The following is a 17,979-nucleotide window of genomic DNA, read 5'->3' as shown; positions in this document are numbered from 1 at the left end:
GGATAGGGATATCTTTGTTCAGAGTTTACATGAGGAATACATTTTCCCCCAGACTCTGAGAATATGAAACCACAGAAATCAAAGCAAGAATTAGATACTGTAATTGAGTCACAATTATTAGATCACAGTAGACTAGTTGCTATTGGCTTGTCTATGAAAAAAAAATGCATGTTTGAGTGAAACAACTAACCAACATATTTGGTTAGATGTTAAAAGCAGAACTCATTTGATTATCACAAGTGAAATTAGTAGAATATTAAATGTGACTTGTGACTACCCACATAATTTATGCCCGGAAAACATATATTTGCCATCAAGACCACTCAATTTGATACCATAATTATCACCAAGATCAACAGAGTTTATTAATGATAACTGACATTTACTGAGTTCTTACTATATGCCTTCTAACGATCTCCTAAAATACAACAAATCTCTGAGGTTGTCCTCATTTTAGAAATGGAGAAAATGTGGTTTAGAAATGTTAAGTGATTTACCTGGAGTTATGCAGCTGGGAAATGAATGATGGAGACAGGGCATAGACTCTGGTCTCTTTGAGTTCAAATATTCTTTACTACCACACTACAATGTCTTTCCTTTGGAAATAATGATTTCAACTGTGTTGTCACCATTAAAGCAAGTGTGTCATACTTTTTAATACGTGAGTGGAGAAAATAAATCATATGTTTTTTCCATATTATGAAGACAAAAAAAAGAGTAACTTATTTTTGCCATATTTTCAGGTGATTATTTTTCCATTCAGATATAAACATAAATGGGTATCTAATTATTGACTGGGTAAACTGCATGCAATTGAAAGTAATAAGCATATATTAGATTAAAATAGAGGGAATATTATGATCAGAAAATTAGAAGATTGAAACGATTTTAATTGATATTTATTGATTACTTTTTGCAGTTGCTTTACTTATTGTTTCAAGCTGGTCTCACCTTATGGTTAAGCAGTGTTGTGGCTGGATTAGCCCTTGTGGTTCTTATGATTGCCAGATGCCCTCAACAGTAACCACTGGGAAACTCTGAAAAAAGAAAAAGGTTCATTACTAACAAGTTCAAGATTGTACATGGCAAGTCTGGCCTCGGGTAGAGAGAGAGAGCAGGTCTGGGGTTCTGCTTTTACTGGGGCTGCAGGTGGGGGCCTCAGGTTTCTGGGTTCCCTTTTTATTGGTGAAAACATAAGAGCAGGAATTAAAAGAGCAGGAAGAGAAGAACAAGCGGCCCAAATTTTCAGTTACCTAAAATGAACCAATGGTTCTTTCTGAGAACCTTTGAAGTGGATGCTTCCAAAATCAAAGCTTAAGTCAGGCACTTGCATTACAAAACAAACAAACAAAAACAAAAACAAAAAACTGTTAAACATACACTACACTTATATTACCTTTTGGATCTTTTAATCAACATAATAACAAAGCTCATTCTTTTTTTACTCATAAGTAAATGTGGATACAAAAAACTTCAATAAAACTTGCACAAGCTCCAAAAGGAAGTTGTGGAGTTAAAATCCAAATTCTCTAGTCTAATCCCTCCACTGTATACCACAAGGCAAATGTAATAAATGGGAAATTACTTTTAGAGATAGTTGTTTCCAGGAATTGTTCAAATATTGATGGGAAGGGATATAATGTAGAAGCAGCCAGGGAAATGGTTGTTAAGCACGTCGTAAAAATGGAAAGAAAAGAAAGAAAAAAAACGGGGAAAAGGAAGGAAGCAACAAGAAGGAGGGAAGGGAAGGGGTAAAAAAGGAAAGAACAATGGACAAAATAGAATGGAGAGTGGAAAAAAGGAAGGAAGACTGAAGAAAACCATAGGAAACGAGGGCAAGAAACAGAAATGATGTGAATAATGGACATTTAAAGGGTGTGGGGAGATATTGCCTTATAAAGGGCCCAAAAGAAGCCTGAGAAAGAGGTTGAAGAGGATAGATAGTTCTGAGGCCAAGTAATAGACAATAATGCAGACTGTGAAGATTACATGTGTTCTCATAGGTTAGTAAAGTTCTTTAGTAAAGTTCTTATAGGTTAGTAAAGTTCATCTTGTACAAGATGAACTTCAGGGGTTTTTTTGCCATAAAAAAATTGACCGCTGTGTGCTCTGCTTCAGTTTTTATGAGCCTAGGTCTCTGTCTCCGTGAAATAGTCTTCCCAGTGCTCCTTTCACATCTCTATTCCTCAACGTGTAGATGAGAGGATAGAGGGTTGGGGTCACTACTGTGTAGAAGAGGGAGATGAATTTCCCATACGTACAGGCATAAGAGCTATTGGGCTGAATGTAGACAGCTGTGATGGTTCCATAGAAGAGGGACACTACCATCAAGTGGGATCCACGTGTCCCCAGGGCTTTGCACCAGGCCTGGACTGACTTGATCCTAATAACTGCATTGACTATATGTCCATAGGACACCAATATCAGTGCTAAGGGCAAGAGGAGCAAGACCAATGAAGCAATGAATAGCTGGACATCACTGGCCTGGACGCTCACACATGCAAGCTTAATCATTGAGGGTACCACACAGAAGAAATTATGGAGCCACCAGTGTCCACAGCGAGGCAGCCAGAGGGTGACAGTGCTCTGGATAAGAGTGTTTCCTACTCCACTCAGCCACGCAACCCCTGCCAGAGCCTGGAACAGCCGTGGGTTCATCACAGCTGCATAGTGGAGAGGTTTGCACACTGCAGCATAGCCATCAAAAGCCATTACAGCCAGAAGAACGCACTCAGTGGAGCCCAAAGCCAGGGAGATGTAGAGCTGGACAGCACAGCACAGGGCTGTTATGGTCTTGGCTGGTCCTCTTAGGTTCCACAGCAGCTGGGGAACAATACCGGTAGTAAGGCAGATATCAACTAGAGAGAGGTGAGTGAGCAAAAAGTACATGGGTGTTTTGAGGTTAGGGTCTATGGAGGAGATCAGAATAATGATTGTATTTCCCACCAGAGTCAGGAGATATGATACCAACACAACCACGAAGAGTATCTTTTCCAGGTTGGGCTGACCAGAGAAGCCCACCAGGATGAAGTCATCTTCGGCACTACTACTGTTCATGCCCATCACCCTGTTCACAAAAAGGAGGAAAATATTGTAAGAATTTAGAGAGGATAATGTGTTGGCCTCTGGTCACAATAACAACCTTTTAAAATTACTCTTTGAAACACTGACTCTGAGAGAAATTACTGTGCCCCATAGAATAAATTTTGGCAGTGGCCTTCAGAAGCTGCAGCAAATGACATTAAGGACCAGACTCTGTACAGAGAGGCACATGAAGGCTAATTGTAGAAGAAAGAGTTTTCTTGAGAGATAACTATTAGAAGGTGAGTTAAAATTTATCACAGAAAAAAATAAAGGAAGAATATCAGAAGAAAAAAGTATATTTGATTAATTTATAGCTTATGACAAATCATTCAAATTAAATGGGGAAAACCCCGTAATACTGATGCTTAATATAAGTAAATAATATATGTAAATAACATTGCAATTTTTCAACTGTAATTTTGAGGTGGACATGTTTTTTCCAGGATTTTCATTATATAAATGACAGTCTACTTCTGGAGATTATAGAGGTTATTTTTCCTATAAAATGGCAAACATTTGGCTATTGAAAGGAATAATATTAACATTTATATCTAAATGTTTAATCATTATGCACACATAATGTCAAAAATACATTTCCTTTAAGGATTAGTTAACTAATTTAGTCCACCAGCTGATTAGTAACGTAAATTCATGCACATATTCAGAGCAAACCTCCTTGCCTTCTTTGGTGCATGGTGCTGAGGACGGGAGTCAGCTTTCCTGTCTTGCATGATGAAAGACAAGGTGGTTGAATCTTAATGGAGGGAATGAGAATCAAGGAAAGGAAGGTTGTTTGGCAGGATGAAAGAGGCTCCTCGATGCACATCAAACCAACGTCGAGTTTTTACCTTCAAGAAGATTAAAGAGGCCAAGATTTTTTTTTTTCCACAATTTATTTTTATCAGTTCTTCAATATTTACTAAATCCATTTCTCTTTTCCAAAATCTTTTTTTTTCACACACACACACACTGTATTTTATTTTTACAAGAGATAAATAGACTGACATCAAGCATTGTACATGGATGACCACAACAAAAGCAACAATGATTGCAATTACCAAACATGAAACACACTCATACTATGTCATAATATTGACATTCAGTCCAGTAATCCTCCACTGTAGCAGCTCCTTTACTTTGCAGTGAAAATTGATTTGTATATAAAGAGGCCAAGATTTTTAATGAGCTTTTTAAAAGTCCAAACTGTTATAAATGCAAAAGTTTAAAATATATTCACTGATACAAAGTGTATTCCCAAAGACCGTAACTGTATTTCATGTTTAAGACAAACAGGCACTTTTACACGTCATCACTGAAAATCACTCAGGTTTCAAAATTCTTCCCTAATAACTGCATATCCTAAAATTGTTTTATTACTTGTTGTGAAAATTAATCATAGAAGTAAAATATATTCTCAATGATAGATATATTAATTTAACTTATCATGTAAAAATGATACTTAGCAGAACCCAGTGGAAAGGGAATGAAGTTGAGGGAAGGGTCAGGTGGGGGATCCGGACATTCAACAGCAGTATGAAGTCGCCGAGTGATTTCTCAAAATAGCGAAAGCAAATAATAGTAAAATGAGACTACAAAAGAATCATTAAGGAAAAACTAGTTGATATTATATAGACATTTTTCTTATAAACACAATTATATATATTCATATCCATACACAAAAACACAAATATACACATACATGCATAATTCCTTCCATTCTCTTATTCATGGTCAATTCCCATCCATTTAGTTACCCTAAAAAGTACTCATTTTTCCTATCAAAGGAATAAGAAAAAGCCAGACCCATGTCGTTTGTTCAATTCTCTTTAATCCAGACTGCAGGTTGCTACCTTATCCTCTCAGTCAAATGAGAATTTCTCCTGTGTTTTAACCCACGCCCCATTCCGCCACACACATACAAACACAACACAATACTTCAACAGAAATACCAAGAAAGATCAATTCACAGTCATGAACTGGTTCCCTATTTATAAGGATAGTTATAACAGTATGTTCACTTTAGGCTTGTAGAAGGATTCTATTCCACTATGATGCAAAATTGATCATCATTGGTGTACTATATGATCTCTCCTCACCTGGATGAACATTAGTTTAAACCAGAATCTCAATTTACCATTAAAAGTCATAGGCATCGTGTAGATATAAAATCAAGGCATCAATAGAAGTAAATAGGTTGAAAGAGAGGAACTTTTCCAGACTTTTTTTTTTTTTTTTTTTGGCACACTGATACTCTCAGTGTAATGTGAAAAAGAACTTTAAGCCATAGCGTTCAAATTATTATTACCTTGAAATGACAAGAGAGTGCCGAAGGCCCATGTATTGGTTGTAGGGACTATTATTTGAGATGGAGCTCCCTGAAGATCAGCAAGTCAGCAGAGACTGGGAAGGACACAGGACACTGAATCTGGAAAGATCCCAGGGACACAGTTCTCCCAATATGGCAATTAGTACCAGGCTCTGTAGTAGCCAAAGAAGAACTGTCCCAGGAGATGATTCTGAAAGAGATAGTTTTGCCCCTCTGATTTTTTCACTTTTGTTTCCATCTAGGCCAAACCACAAAGATATTTAAGTTCTGCCCTCATAACCACCCAACACTGAGTTGTTTTCTCATTTCTGCCATATTCATGTTAAATTTCCAATCAGATAATCTATATTATACATATAAGTACATATATATTTAAAACTATATCCTGTTGACTCATATCTTCATATTTTCTGTCTTTTTAATTTTAGCCAATTTGGTGGTATATATCATGATTTCAATTTGTACTCCCCTGATAACTGATGAAGTTAACCAGATGACCTCACATTTATAATTGCCTGATAATTGACAAAAAATAAATACATAAATGTGAGAAACTGAAAAGCAGTCTTTGGCTACTGAGTCAAGTAAACTTTACTGCCTAACTTCTCCTTTTCCCTCTGCAGAGTTTTACCCTGGCAAGTTCAGAAACTGCACTTACCAAGCTAGAGGCACAGAGGAAGATGCACAAGATGGATAGTAACAACTCTTACTTTACCCAAATCCCCACTGCAAGGTCTCAGACAGGAACAGGCTCAAGCTTGGGAAGCACAGAATCTTCAAATGTAAATAAAGTGTTGCCTCATAGTGAACATTTTAATTACAGTACTAACATGAGAATACTTTATTACTAAAAGTGGACATTTTTACTGTTTGAAAGTGACCAAAAAGATTATGGGGCATTCTAAAGACGTAATCCAGGAGCAAGGAAAGAATGGCTACCTGGTATGGGCAGGATGAATAAAGCAATAAAATTATTGTTCTTCTGTTTTAATCACAGCCCATGAGTAGTCTCATTGTTAATATATCAGTGGGTAAACATGCACTGAGTTTTGCTAGGTGCCAGGCACTCAGCCAAGCAGGTCATGCATTATCTCACTTATTGCTCACCACGTTATGAACTTGGTACTGTTATTCCAATCACTATAGATTTGAAAACTTTACCTTCTAGAAGTTCAATAACTTGCCCTGGGAATTAGAATCTAGGTTGGTCTGACCGTAGAGTCCATGATCTTATATAATACAAAATACTCTCCTAGAGATCATAGGAAAGTTCAACCTCCTTAGCATAATATATTTGTAAGTCCCTTTGTGATTTAGTCCTTTTTTACTCTTCCAAGTGTATCTCTTGTCATTTCCTATTACATTCTCTCTCCTCTTGCTATAATAGAGTACTTGAATTCCTTGAAAGATCCGGTTTTTTCTCATATGTTTATTAATTAGTACGTGAAAGATGACCTGGCAATGCAGAGGAAGAGAATATAATTGGGCAACAAGAAAAGATGAGATTTAAGTTGGATTTTGAGAAGTAGATACAGCGTAAATTGCAAAAGTTTAATAAAAGGAAAAATATTCAGAAACTGCTGGGTGTTTAAATATTAATTGAACATAAGATGAATGACAGCATGTTGTGGAAGATAAGGGATAAATTAGATCAGGATGATGGAGAACCTGGAATTATGTGCTATTTAGACTTTATTTTAGAAAAGAAATAACAGGCCTAAAATGGAGTCACTGTGCTAAGCCCACATAAGCAAACCAAGACATAATACCTAACCTAATTGCAGTTACAACCTCCTCCAGGAATGCGGTTTTAGCTGGTCAGTCTGGAATTTTCTGGTCAGCACCCTGAAATAAAATTAATGTTTTCTGGCAATACAATAAAAATTTAAACAGAAAACTTTTTTTTTTTTTTTTAAGAAATTCACGTTATTGATTGATTGATTGATTGATTGATTGCTGTGTTGGGTCTTCGCCTCCGTGCGAGGGCTTTCCGCAGCCGCGGCAAGCGGGGACCACCCTTCATCGCGCTGCGCGGGCCCCTCACTATCACGGCCTCTCCCGTTGCGGAGCACAGGCTCCAGACGCGCAGGCTCAGCAGCCGTGGCTCACGGGACCAGCCGCTCCGCGGCATGTGGGATCCTCCCAGACCAGGGCCCGAACCCGCGTCCCCTGCACTAGCAGGCAGACCCTCAACCACTGCGCCACCAGGGAAGCCCCATAAACCTTCTTCTCTGCTCTTTGGCCTCCTCTCTCCCCACACTGTGCATTGTGTATCTGCATTATGTATCCACCAAACCTCTCCCACCAGCAGAAATACCTGCTCAACCATAAAAAGAGCAACTTTCTCCCAGCATCAACAAGACAACTCCTTAAAAGATGACATTCCTTCTTGATCTTGTAAGGGGTCACATGACCCACCACGATGGTGCTTAGATCTGGATTATGTAAACTGTCAGTAATATGTCATTTGATGTACAGCCCTCTGTCTCAAAAAACTTTTATAAACTGTGTCTTGACTTCTAACGGGCGGAACAGTTCTCAGAATTTTCTGAGATGCTCTTCCGGGGTTATAATCCTCAAATTTGGCTCCAATAAAATTTTCCAATTCTTTCTTAGATCAGCTGATTAATTTTTTGTTGACAGCACCAATGAGGCAATCTAATACTTAGTCCCCTTCCATCCCGCATAGGTAGTTTATCTAAACCTGAAACAATTCACTCTTTTCTCCTGCCTATAATAGGCTCCCATTTTGTATAGCTTCTCTCTACTTGGTAGATGGGATGCTGCCCGATTTATGACTCATTCAATAAAGCCAATTAGATCTTCAAATTTACTAGGTGGAATTTATGTTTTTTAACACTGGTAATCATTTGAAGACATTTAAATGAGAAAAGTAGAGTTTATATATGGAAAATAATTTTATAGAATAATCAAACTTATCATGGAGAAAAAATAAGGTTTGAAGAAAACAGTTAGGAGATTTTAGAAATTCAGTCACAGATACCAACAGGTTATGTGCCTAAGAGGCTAGAAGGTGAGCTACATGAGCTCCTTGGGCTGGGGTGAAGGTCTGTTGTGAAGCAGAGAGCGAGTTACACAGCTGAGGACACTCACAGTCATTGAATTAACTCTGATCTCCACACCAAATATGTCTATAAACTCATTTCAGCTCAGGGCCACAAATCTGCAAACTTTGTGACAGAGGATCTGAATTAGGGCAATGGAACATGAATGAGATGGAGGGAAAGGGTTAAGATAACAATTGGGAATAAGATTAAGAAGACTTTTATATTCATGTGAGGGTCAGGTAGACCTAACTATAATGTAGAACTCACATTTAGAGTTTATGCTGAGTTAGAGGAGTTATGAAAAAGAATGGGGATCCTTTGGTCTATTGAAAGGTTATTAGAATAATCTTAGAAAGTGATTAAAGATATCAGAGAGATCAAATGGCTAAGGTCTATGAAGTCATCATGAGTTTTGAAATCACAAAAGTGGTATAGAAATAGCCTGAATTATTGGGTTGTTTCTATTAATATCTAACAGGCTGTGGGCTAAATTCAGATTAGTTTACCACAATAGTCATGTAAAGTAGGACCTATTGTTACCACTCTTGTTCAGATGAGGACACTGTGACTTGACACAGCACTCTCAAGTACTTAAGTACTGACCTACTTGATTAGCTTGATAGATTAGGTTTTGAACTCAAGCATTTTAACCCAAAGTCTCAATCATGTTCTCTGGAGCACAGATTAAACAGTCAAAACTGGCTCTTAAGAAGTGAAAATTGGTGCTGATCTAAAGAAAAGTGAAGAGAGATTTTGGCTGGTCTTAGTGTTTCCAGCACAGTGAAAAAGAAGTGCAATGTACAGGACAATACAAAATACAAGACAATTACAAACAAACAAACCAAGCACAGGTTAAGAAGGATGGAGGAAGAGTGAAGAATTTGTAGGTTGTAGAGCACCATACTATTTTTGAAAGAATTTTAATAATCTTTAAGATTTATTCAGCACTTACCAGTGCCATGAGTGATTTTTAAGTACTTTGCATGAATTAATTTATTTAATTCTCACTGCAAACCTAGGAGGTGATTAAACTGAGGAACATAGAGGTTAGGTAAAGAGAAAAGGGTTATATATAGATAGTGAATAGAAAGAGCAAAGTTTCAAACCAAGGCAGCCTGGCTTCAGAGCCCATGTGTTTTACAATCACAAAGACACTGGGACGTATGGTAGTTCTATTTTTAGTTTTTTAAGGAACCTCCATACTGTCCTCCATAGTGGCTGTATCAATTTACAGCCCCACCAACAGTGCAAGAGTGTTCCCTTTTCTCCACACCCTCTCCAGCATTTATTGTTTGTAAATTTTTTGATGATGGCCATTCTGACTGGTGTGAGGTGATATCTCATTGTAGTTTTGATTTGCATTTCTCTAATGATTAATGATGTTGAGCATTCCTTCATGTGTTTGTTGGCAATCTGTATATCTTCTTTGGAGAAATGTCTATTTAGGTCTTCTTCCCATTTTTGGATTGGGTTGTTTGGTTTTTTGATATTGAGCTGCATGAGCTGCTTGTAAATTTTGGAGATTAATCCTTTGTCAGTCGTTTCATTTGCAAATATTTTCTCCCATTCTGAGGGCTGTCTTTTCGTCCTGTTTATGGTTTCCTTTGCTGTGCAAAGGCTTTTAAGTTTCATTAGGTCCCATTTGTTTATTTTTGTTTTTATTTTCATTTCTCTAGGAGGTGGGTCAAAAAGGATCTTGCTGTGATTTATGTCATATCAGCAATTCCACTACTGGGCATATACCCTGAGAAAACCATAATTCAAAAAGAGTCATGTACCACAATGTTCATTGAAGCTCTATTTACAATAGCCAGGACATGGAAGCAACCTAAGTGTCCATCAACAGATGAATGGATAAAGAAGATGTGGCACATATATACAATGGAATATTACTCAGCCATAAAAAGAAACGAACTGAGTTATTTGTAGTGAGGTGGATGGACCTAGAGTCTGTCATACAGAGTGAAGTGAGTCAGAAAGAGAAAAACAAATACCGTATGCTAACACATATATATGGAATCTAAAAAAAAAAATGGTTCTGAAGAACCTAGGGGCAGGACAGGAATAAAGACGCAGATGTAGAGAATGGACTTAAGGACACAGGGAGGGGGAAGGGCAAGCTGGGACCAAGTGAGAGAGTGGAATGGACATATATACACTACCAAATGTAAAACCAATAGCTAGTGGGAAGCAGCCACATAGCACAGGGAGATCATCTCGGTGCTTTGTGACCACCTACAGGGGTGGGATATGGAGGGTGGGGGGGAGGGAGACACGAGGGAAGAGATATGGGGATATATGTATATGTATAGCTGATTCACTTTGTTATACAGCAGAAACTAACACACCATTGTAAAGCAATTATACTCCAATAAAGATGTTTAAAAACAGAAAAAATGGGGGCTTCCCTGGTGGCGCAGTGGTTGAGAATCTGCCTGCCAATGCAGGGGACACGGGTTCGAGCCTTGGTCTGGGAAGATCCCACATGCCGCAGAGCAGCTGGGCCCATGAGCCACAATTACTGAGCCTGCGCAGTCTGGAGCCTGTGCTCCGCAACAAGAGAGGCCGCGATAGTGAGAGGCCCGCGCACCGCGATGAAGAGTGGCCCCCGCTTGCCACAACTAGAGAAAGCCCTCGCACAGAAACGTAGACCCAACACAGCCATAAATAAATAAATTAAAAAGAAATGTTATTAATAACTATAAAAAAAACCCAAAAAACAAAAAACAAAAAAAACAAAGACACTGGGAGAAAAAATACGGCGTTGAATAAGATTGAACACAAGGTTTTGCCCTGTAGACTCTAGGTCCACCTGAAACTAGGTTACATTAAGCTTTAGTATTTCATTAAATTATTAAGTAATTTTTTATAATTATTTAACAATTATTTCTATTGTTTTTATTAGAAACAAATATTTTTCTTTCTTAATAGCATTTTAAGTAGATTCATAGATCTGATCCTTTACTATAAAAAAAAAGCCCACATTTTCAAGTTTTGTTGTATTTTTTTCTTGAAAGGATTGGGATACTGTGTGTAAAATGTTTTAAATAATATTACACAACAGCTCTTTTACGAAGGAAGTGTTACAGTAATTTCCTCACACTAATATATACTTTTCAGTTTTCTGGTTGCATATTAAACACTATTTAATTCCCTAATCAGATATGCAAGCACATATGTATTGGGTAGATCACAAAATCTCCCAGTTTTAAGATATGCTTCACCCCTTCAAAGACATTTAATAAGAGAAGTGTGAATATGTTTATAAAACACACGCATATACACACATGACGTTCCATGAGCTATGCAAGTTGAATCTAAACGTGCTTCTTTTTTCTAAACCATGTTAGCCATATTGTAGGTAAATACAGACAGAGAGGTAAGCAACAAGTTGGGAGTAGTTATTTAATGTTATGTCTCTTTAATAAGTTTCCACAACAGAAAGTCAGTGTTTCCCTCATTTTTCCTTAGGAATTTTGTTCTCTTCTCAGCAGTCTTCTCAGGGCTCCTTTCATATCCTTGTTCCTCAGAGTATATATGAGGGGGTTGAGAGTGGGAGTTATAACAGTATAAAAGAGTGTAAGGAGCTTGCCCTGGCTATGGCCATAGGATCTCTTTGGTTGAATGCATATGGCTGAGCTGGTCCCAAAGAAGAGGGACACCAGTAGTAGATGGGAACCACAGGTCCCTAGAGCCTTGTGCCAAGCTTGGACTGACTTAATTTTTGTCACTGCTTGCACAATGAATCTGTAGGAGAGCAATACCGATGCCATAGGAAGAAGAAGGAGAACTAACGTGACCACAAAAAGCTGGACTTCATATGAATGGATGTCAACACAGGCCAACTTGATCATGGCAGGCACTTCACATAAGAAGTGGGGCACATGGTAATGTCCACATCAAGGAAGCCGAAGGGCGATGGTTCCTTGGATGAGAGTGTGTCCTACTCCACTTAGCCATGCTATTCCTGCTAAGGACCTGCAAAATGATGGGTGCATGACACTAGTGTAATTGAGAGGTCTGCAGACTGCTACATAGTGGTCAAATGCCATGATGGTAAGGAGAACACACTCAGTGGAACCCAGTGAGAGAGACACATAGAGTTGTATGGCACAGCCCGTTGGTGTGATGGTCTTGGCTGGTCCCTTCAGGTTCCACAATAGCTGGGGGACAATGCTGGTAGTGAAGCAAAGGTCAAGAGAGGAGAGATTTGTGAGGAAGAAATACATAGATGTGTGAAGTTTCGAGTCCAGGCAGGAGACCAGGATGATGGCTGTGTTGCCCAGGAGGGTCAAAAGATATGATATCAAAACTACCACAAAAAGGATGACCTCCAGTTGAGGCTGGTCTAAGAATCCATGCAAAATAAAATCTCCCCCAGACATTTTATTGTTTTGTTCCATTAGTCTGTTATTGTAAAAGAGAAAAATGGATACAAAATTCAATTGAGGGAAAGAACATTATTACTATTTGCTTGTAATATTTGAAGTAAACTCATTTTTTTTAAACTAGTGAGCTTTCACAGAGAAGGAAAAAAGGTAATTATTTAAAAAGATAATTATTAAAAGGTATTATTAATTATTTAAAAAGGTAATTATAAAAAGGTAATTATAAATGTCTTTTAAAAAGACATTCTTAAAAACAAAGGCATTCTTTTCTGTCATCATTTCTTGACTCAAAAAATATTTGAACCATCCTCCTTTTTTTCATGTGACCATCCTCTTTTTTCCACTTGTTGAAAATTACTATTAAAGGTAATTTTCCTAAGAAGAAAAGAAAACGTCTCAGTTTGGGTGGCTATATAATTCTGTTAGTAGAGGAAAAGAAGATAGGAATGCTGAAGCAAATTTAAACGCCCAGTATGAAATGAATTATGAGTGATCATTGTTTGTTTCTACAGAAATTACAATGCAAAAATAATGGATAACAGTGAAGTAGTGGATCAGAAAAATAAATGGAATATATTTTCTGTCTTTTGTTACTAGTAGACAAAGCAGGTTATGATAATGTTTCTTACAACTAAGTATTTGATCAGAGTGTGATACAGGGTCAGACACAGGTGAATTTCAACATAGAGGGAAGCTAAATAATTTTATGTTATTTAACAACTGACCACAGTTTTTATACCTCAAAGTTGATGAAAAAAAGATATTTGTGATACATGCACATAAAAACACAGACACACAAACTCAGATGTGCACACATTTGTTCAGTTTTTGATAAAATGTTTTTGATAAAAACATTTAGATAAAAAAATAAGGTAAAAACTCACCTACACACACCCATTTAGTTAAAGACAAGGAATTGGCATTTGGTCAAGTCATGAAAAGGCAAAATATGTCTTTGTCACCCATTTTACATTCTATAGAACAAAACCAGTCCAGATTATAATATATTTCACCATACCTCTTCACTTACTATTTTTCTACATTATCATCATCAAATTTAATGCTCTAAAGTCAGTATCTTATTGAGTCATTTACTTTTAGGAATAATGAAAGCTAAATTTGTCAGCCTATTCAGGTATGTTTATACTTCAAAAAGTAACATTGTGTTTTAAGTGGGATGAATATACTTTTAAAATTTTGTTTTTTAATGTTATTGAAGAATACTCGATAAATATAATTGTCTGTATTTAAAGTGTACAACATGATAACCTGATATACATATATACTGCAGAATGATTACAAAGATCAAGAAAACTAACATATTCATCACCTCACCTAGTTAGCATAGTTAACTCTTTTCTCTGTGTGAAGTGAGAATCCTTAAGATCTACTTTCAGCAACTTTCAAGTATAAAATACCACATTATTAACTAAAGTCCCATGTCGTACATTAGCTCCTCAGAACTTATTCTTATAACTGAAAATTTGTATCCTTTGTCCTACATCACTCCATTTACCCCTGCCCCTAGCCTGTGAAACCCACCATTCTATTCTTTATTCTCTGTTTCTCTCTCTCTCTTTTTTTTTAATTCACTGCATAAGTGATACCATATAGTATTTTCATACATGTTGTAGTAAATGGCAGGATTTCCTTCTTTCTCATGGCTGAACATGATAGATGATAGATAGATAGATAGTCTCATTTTCTTTATCCATTCTTCCATTGAAGAACATTTAGCTTATTTCCATATTTTAACTATGTAAAGCGGAAGAAATATCTAAAGGAAAATCTTTTTCCTTTTGGCAAAAAATTCAAGAACTTTCTTCCTACCATGCCTTTTTCTGATTATTCTTGTGGTATGAACAATGATTATATTTGACATCGATGCATAGAGAAAGGACTCCTGAAAAGGAAGGTAGAGAAGAGACAAAGCCGGTCATTAAAGTCGCTGAGTCAGTCAACGCTGACTAATGTACCTGGAGGCCACTCAAGAGGGAGAAAGATGTGGCAATACAAGAAATCAAGACAGGTTTCTTGCATCGTCTAGGTCATCCCCCTTCTGCCTTTTATCTTTGTCAGCATGCAGAAAAGAAGATTGGTGACATGACTTAGGCATATTAGAATTGCTCCACTGAAGCGAATATCACTGCCCAATACCAATGAGCTCGGTGAAAGTAAACATTTCTTGAGTAGTAATCCTTCGAGAAAATCAAATTAGAAAAAATGAGAAATACATAGGATATGGATGCTCAAGACCTTGGGGATCTGTATCTCCAAGTTACTAATTAACATGGAGTTGTATAGAGTGTCCAGAACACGGGTTTCTCAAGGGAGAAGCATAAAGGAAGGCATTTCTCAACTGGACATTTGCTTTATCTCCAGCCAGACAATATCACAGACAAATTCTGTCACCTCTAACCCAGCCCCTCAAGTGTGGGTGTTCTTATATTCTTTCCTGTGGGTGAAGAAAAGAAAAAAAGCAATGTCTTTGCTATTAGACTTTAGCTACATAATTGAATAAGTGAGACTTGTTTCTCTTTTGTAACCAGCTATTTTCATTAACAAGTATAAATATTTTTCAATGTCAAAAAATATCAACCATAGCACCAGTGCCTGAGTAATACTTTATTATAAGAATGCACCAAATTATTTGAATAAGTTCCATATTATAATTTTAACATAAGTTAAGAACTGCTATGATGAAATTTTTTATAATAAAATATGTGCTTTATAAGTAAATATGTTCTCCTAATATTACATATTAACTTTATAGATATAACATTGTTATATTTAAAGGAGTTGAAAAAAATTTATATTTCTTATAATGTCAGTGCCTAAGAGTGCCTCCACTCATTCCAATTCAGTGATTATTTTTGTCTTGCAATCTGCTAGACAAAAAATGTACACATCACCATGGTTTGTTTTTTTTTTAACATCTTTATTGGAGTATAATTGCTTTACATTGTTGTGTTAGTTTCTGCTGTATAACAAAGCGAATCAGCTATACGTATACATATATCCCCATATCCCCTCCCTCTTGCTTCTTCCTCCCTCCCTCCCTGTCCCACCCCTCTAGGTGGTCACAAAGCACCTAGCTGATCTCCCTGTGCTATGCGGCTGCTTCCCACTAGCTATTGGTTTTATATTTGGTAGTGTATATATGACCATGCCACTCTCTCACTTTGTCCCAGCTTACCCTTCCCCCTCCCCGTGTCCTCAAGTCCATTCTCTAGTAGGTCTGCGTCTTTATTACCATCCTGCCCCTAAGTTCTTCATGACCATTTTTTTTTTTTTTTAGATTCTATATATATATGTGTCAGCATATGGTATTTGTTTTTCTCTTTCTTACTTACTTCACTCTGTATGACAGACTCTAGGTGCATCCACCTCACTACAAATAACTCAATTTCGTTTCTTTTTATGGCTAATATTCCATTGTATATATGTGCCACATCTTCTTTAGCCGTTCATCTGTTGATGGACATTTAGGTTGCTTCCATGTCTTGGCTATTGTAAATAGAGCTTCAATGAACATTGTGGTACATGACTCTTTTTGAATTATGGTTTTCTCAGGGTATATGCCCAGTAGTGGGATTGCTGGGTCGTATGGTAGTTCTATTTTTACTAAGGAACCTCCATACGGTTCTCCATAGTGGCTGTATCAATTTACATTCCCACAAAAAGTGCAAGAGGGTTCTCCTTTCTCTACACCCTCTCCAGCATTTATTGTTTGTAGATTTTTTGATGATGGTTATTCTGACCAGTGTGAGGTGATACCTCATTGTAATTTTGATTTGCATTTCTCTAATGATTAGTGATGTTGAGCATCCTTTCGTGACATCACCATGGCTTTGGATTTGCCTTATGAAAACCTTCCAAATACTAAGTTTATGCAAGTACTCATCTATATTTTCTCCCATTATCCAAGTAAGATTCATCCTTTGCAGCAAAATCTTTACTATTTAACCCTTTTATGTATATTTTCATTACATTGGTTAGCCAGAAATCTAATATTTGATCATTTGACCCATTAAATAATGTGTTAGTTCCTCACTGATTTGACATACCAAATATGTCGTGGTGATTGTTCTTATTATTGAACATTAATAATTAAGCAAGAGGAAATATATTCAATTGAAAGAGTATTGAAGTGAGTTATTCAGAAACACTTTCTGAGAGTTGAACTGCTATATATTAGAATGATAAGCTGTTTTTCAGGTAGTCAGACTTTAGTGCTAGAAAAAGCATCTGTACATTTGTTGCCATTGGCCTTTTTTTTTTTAAACACACAAAATAGTTTATTTTTATTTATTTTTTTAACATCTTTATTGGAATATAATTGTTTTACAATGGTGTGTTACTTTCTGCTTTATAACAAAGTGAATCAGCTATATATATACATATATCCCCATATCTCCTCCCTCTTGCATCTCCCTCCCATCCTCCTTATCCCACACCTCTAGGTGGTCACAAAGCACCGAGCTGATCTCCCTGTGCTATGTGGCTACTTCCCACTGGCTATCTATTTTACATTTGGTAGTGTAGATATATCCATGCCACTCTCTCACGTCATCCCAGCTTACCCTTCCCCGTCCCCGTGTCCTCAAGCCCATTCTCTACGTCTGCATATTTATTCCTGTCCTGCCCCTAGGCTCTTCAGAACCATTTTTTTTCTTAGATTCCATATATATGTGTTAGCATATGCTATTTGTTTTTCTCTTTCTGACTTACTTCACTCTGTATGACAGACCCTAGGTCCATCCACCTCACTACAAATAACTCAATTTTGTTTCTTTTTATAGCTGAGTAATATTCCATTGTGTGTATGTGCTACGTCTTCTTTATCCATTCATCTGTCGATGGACACTTAGGTTGCTTCCATGTCTTGGCTATTGTAAATAGAGCTGCAATGAACATTGTGGTACATGACTCTTTTTGAATTATGGTTTTCTCAGGATATATGCCCAGTAGTGGGATTGCTGGGTCGTATGGTAGTTCTATTTTTAGTTTTTTAAGGAACCTCCATACTGTTCTCCATAGTGCCTGTATCAATTTACATTCCCAACAACAGTACAAGAGGGTTCCCTTTTCTCCACATCCTCTCCAGCATTTA

At 37.1% G+C, this 17,979-nt stretch overlaps 1 long non-coding RNA gene and 1 pseudogene across 1 annotated transcript in view; both read right to left on the bottom strand.

Annotated features, from left to right (window-relative positions):
• Positions 1–972: 972 nt before the first annotated feature.
• LOC133095061 (uncharacterized) overlaps positions 973–17,979 on the bottom strand; it is a 90,915-nt gene continuing 73,908 nt past the window's right edge. Inside the window, exon 4 of the long non-coding RNA XR_009701546.1 lies at positions 973–1,037. This is a non-coding gene — a long non-coding RNA (uncharacterized LOC133095061). The remainder of the gene's footprint in view (positions 1,038–17,979) is intronic.
• LOC133094885 (olfactory receptor 2G3-like) lies at positions 11,946–12,881 on the bottom strand (annotated as a pseudogene).

This window comes from Eubalaena glacialis, chromosome 7 (assembly GCF_028564815.1).
Source record: "Eubalaena glacialis isolate mEubGla1 chromosome 7, mEubGla1.1.hap2.+ XY, whole genome shotgun sequence".
NCBI lineage: Eukaryota > Metazoa > Chordata > Mammalia > Artiodactyla > Balaenidae > Eubalaena > Eubalaena glacialis.
The sequence above is the reverse complement of the archived record's forward strand: the minus strand, read 5'-3'. Positions and strand labels throughout refer to the sequence as shown.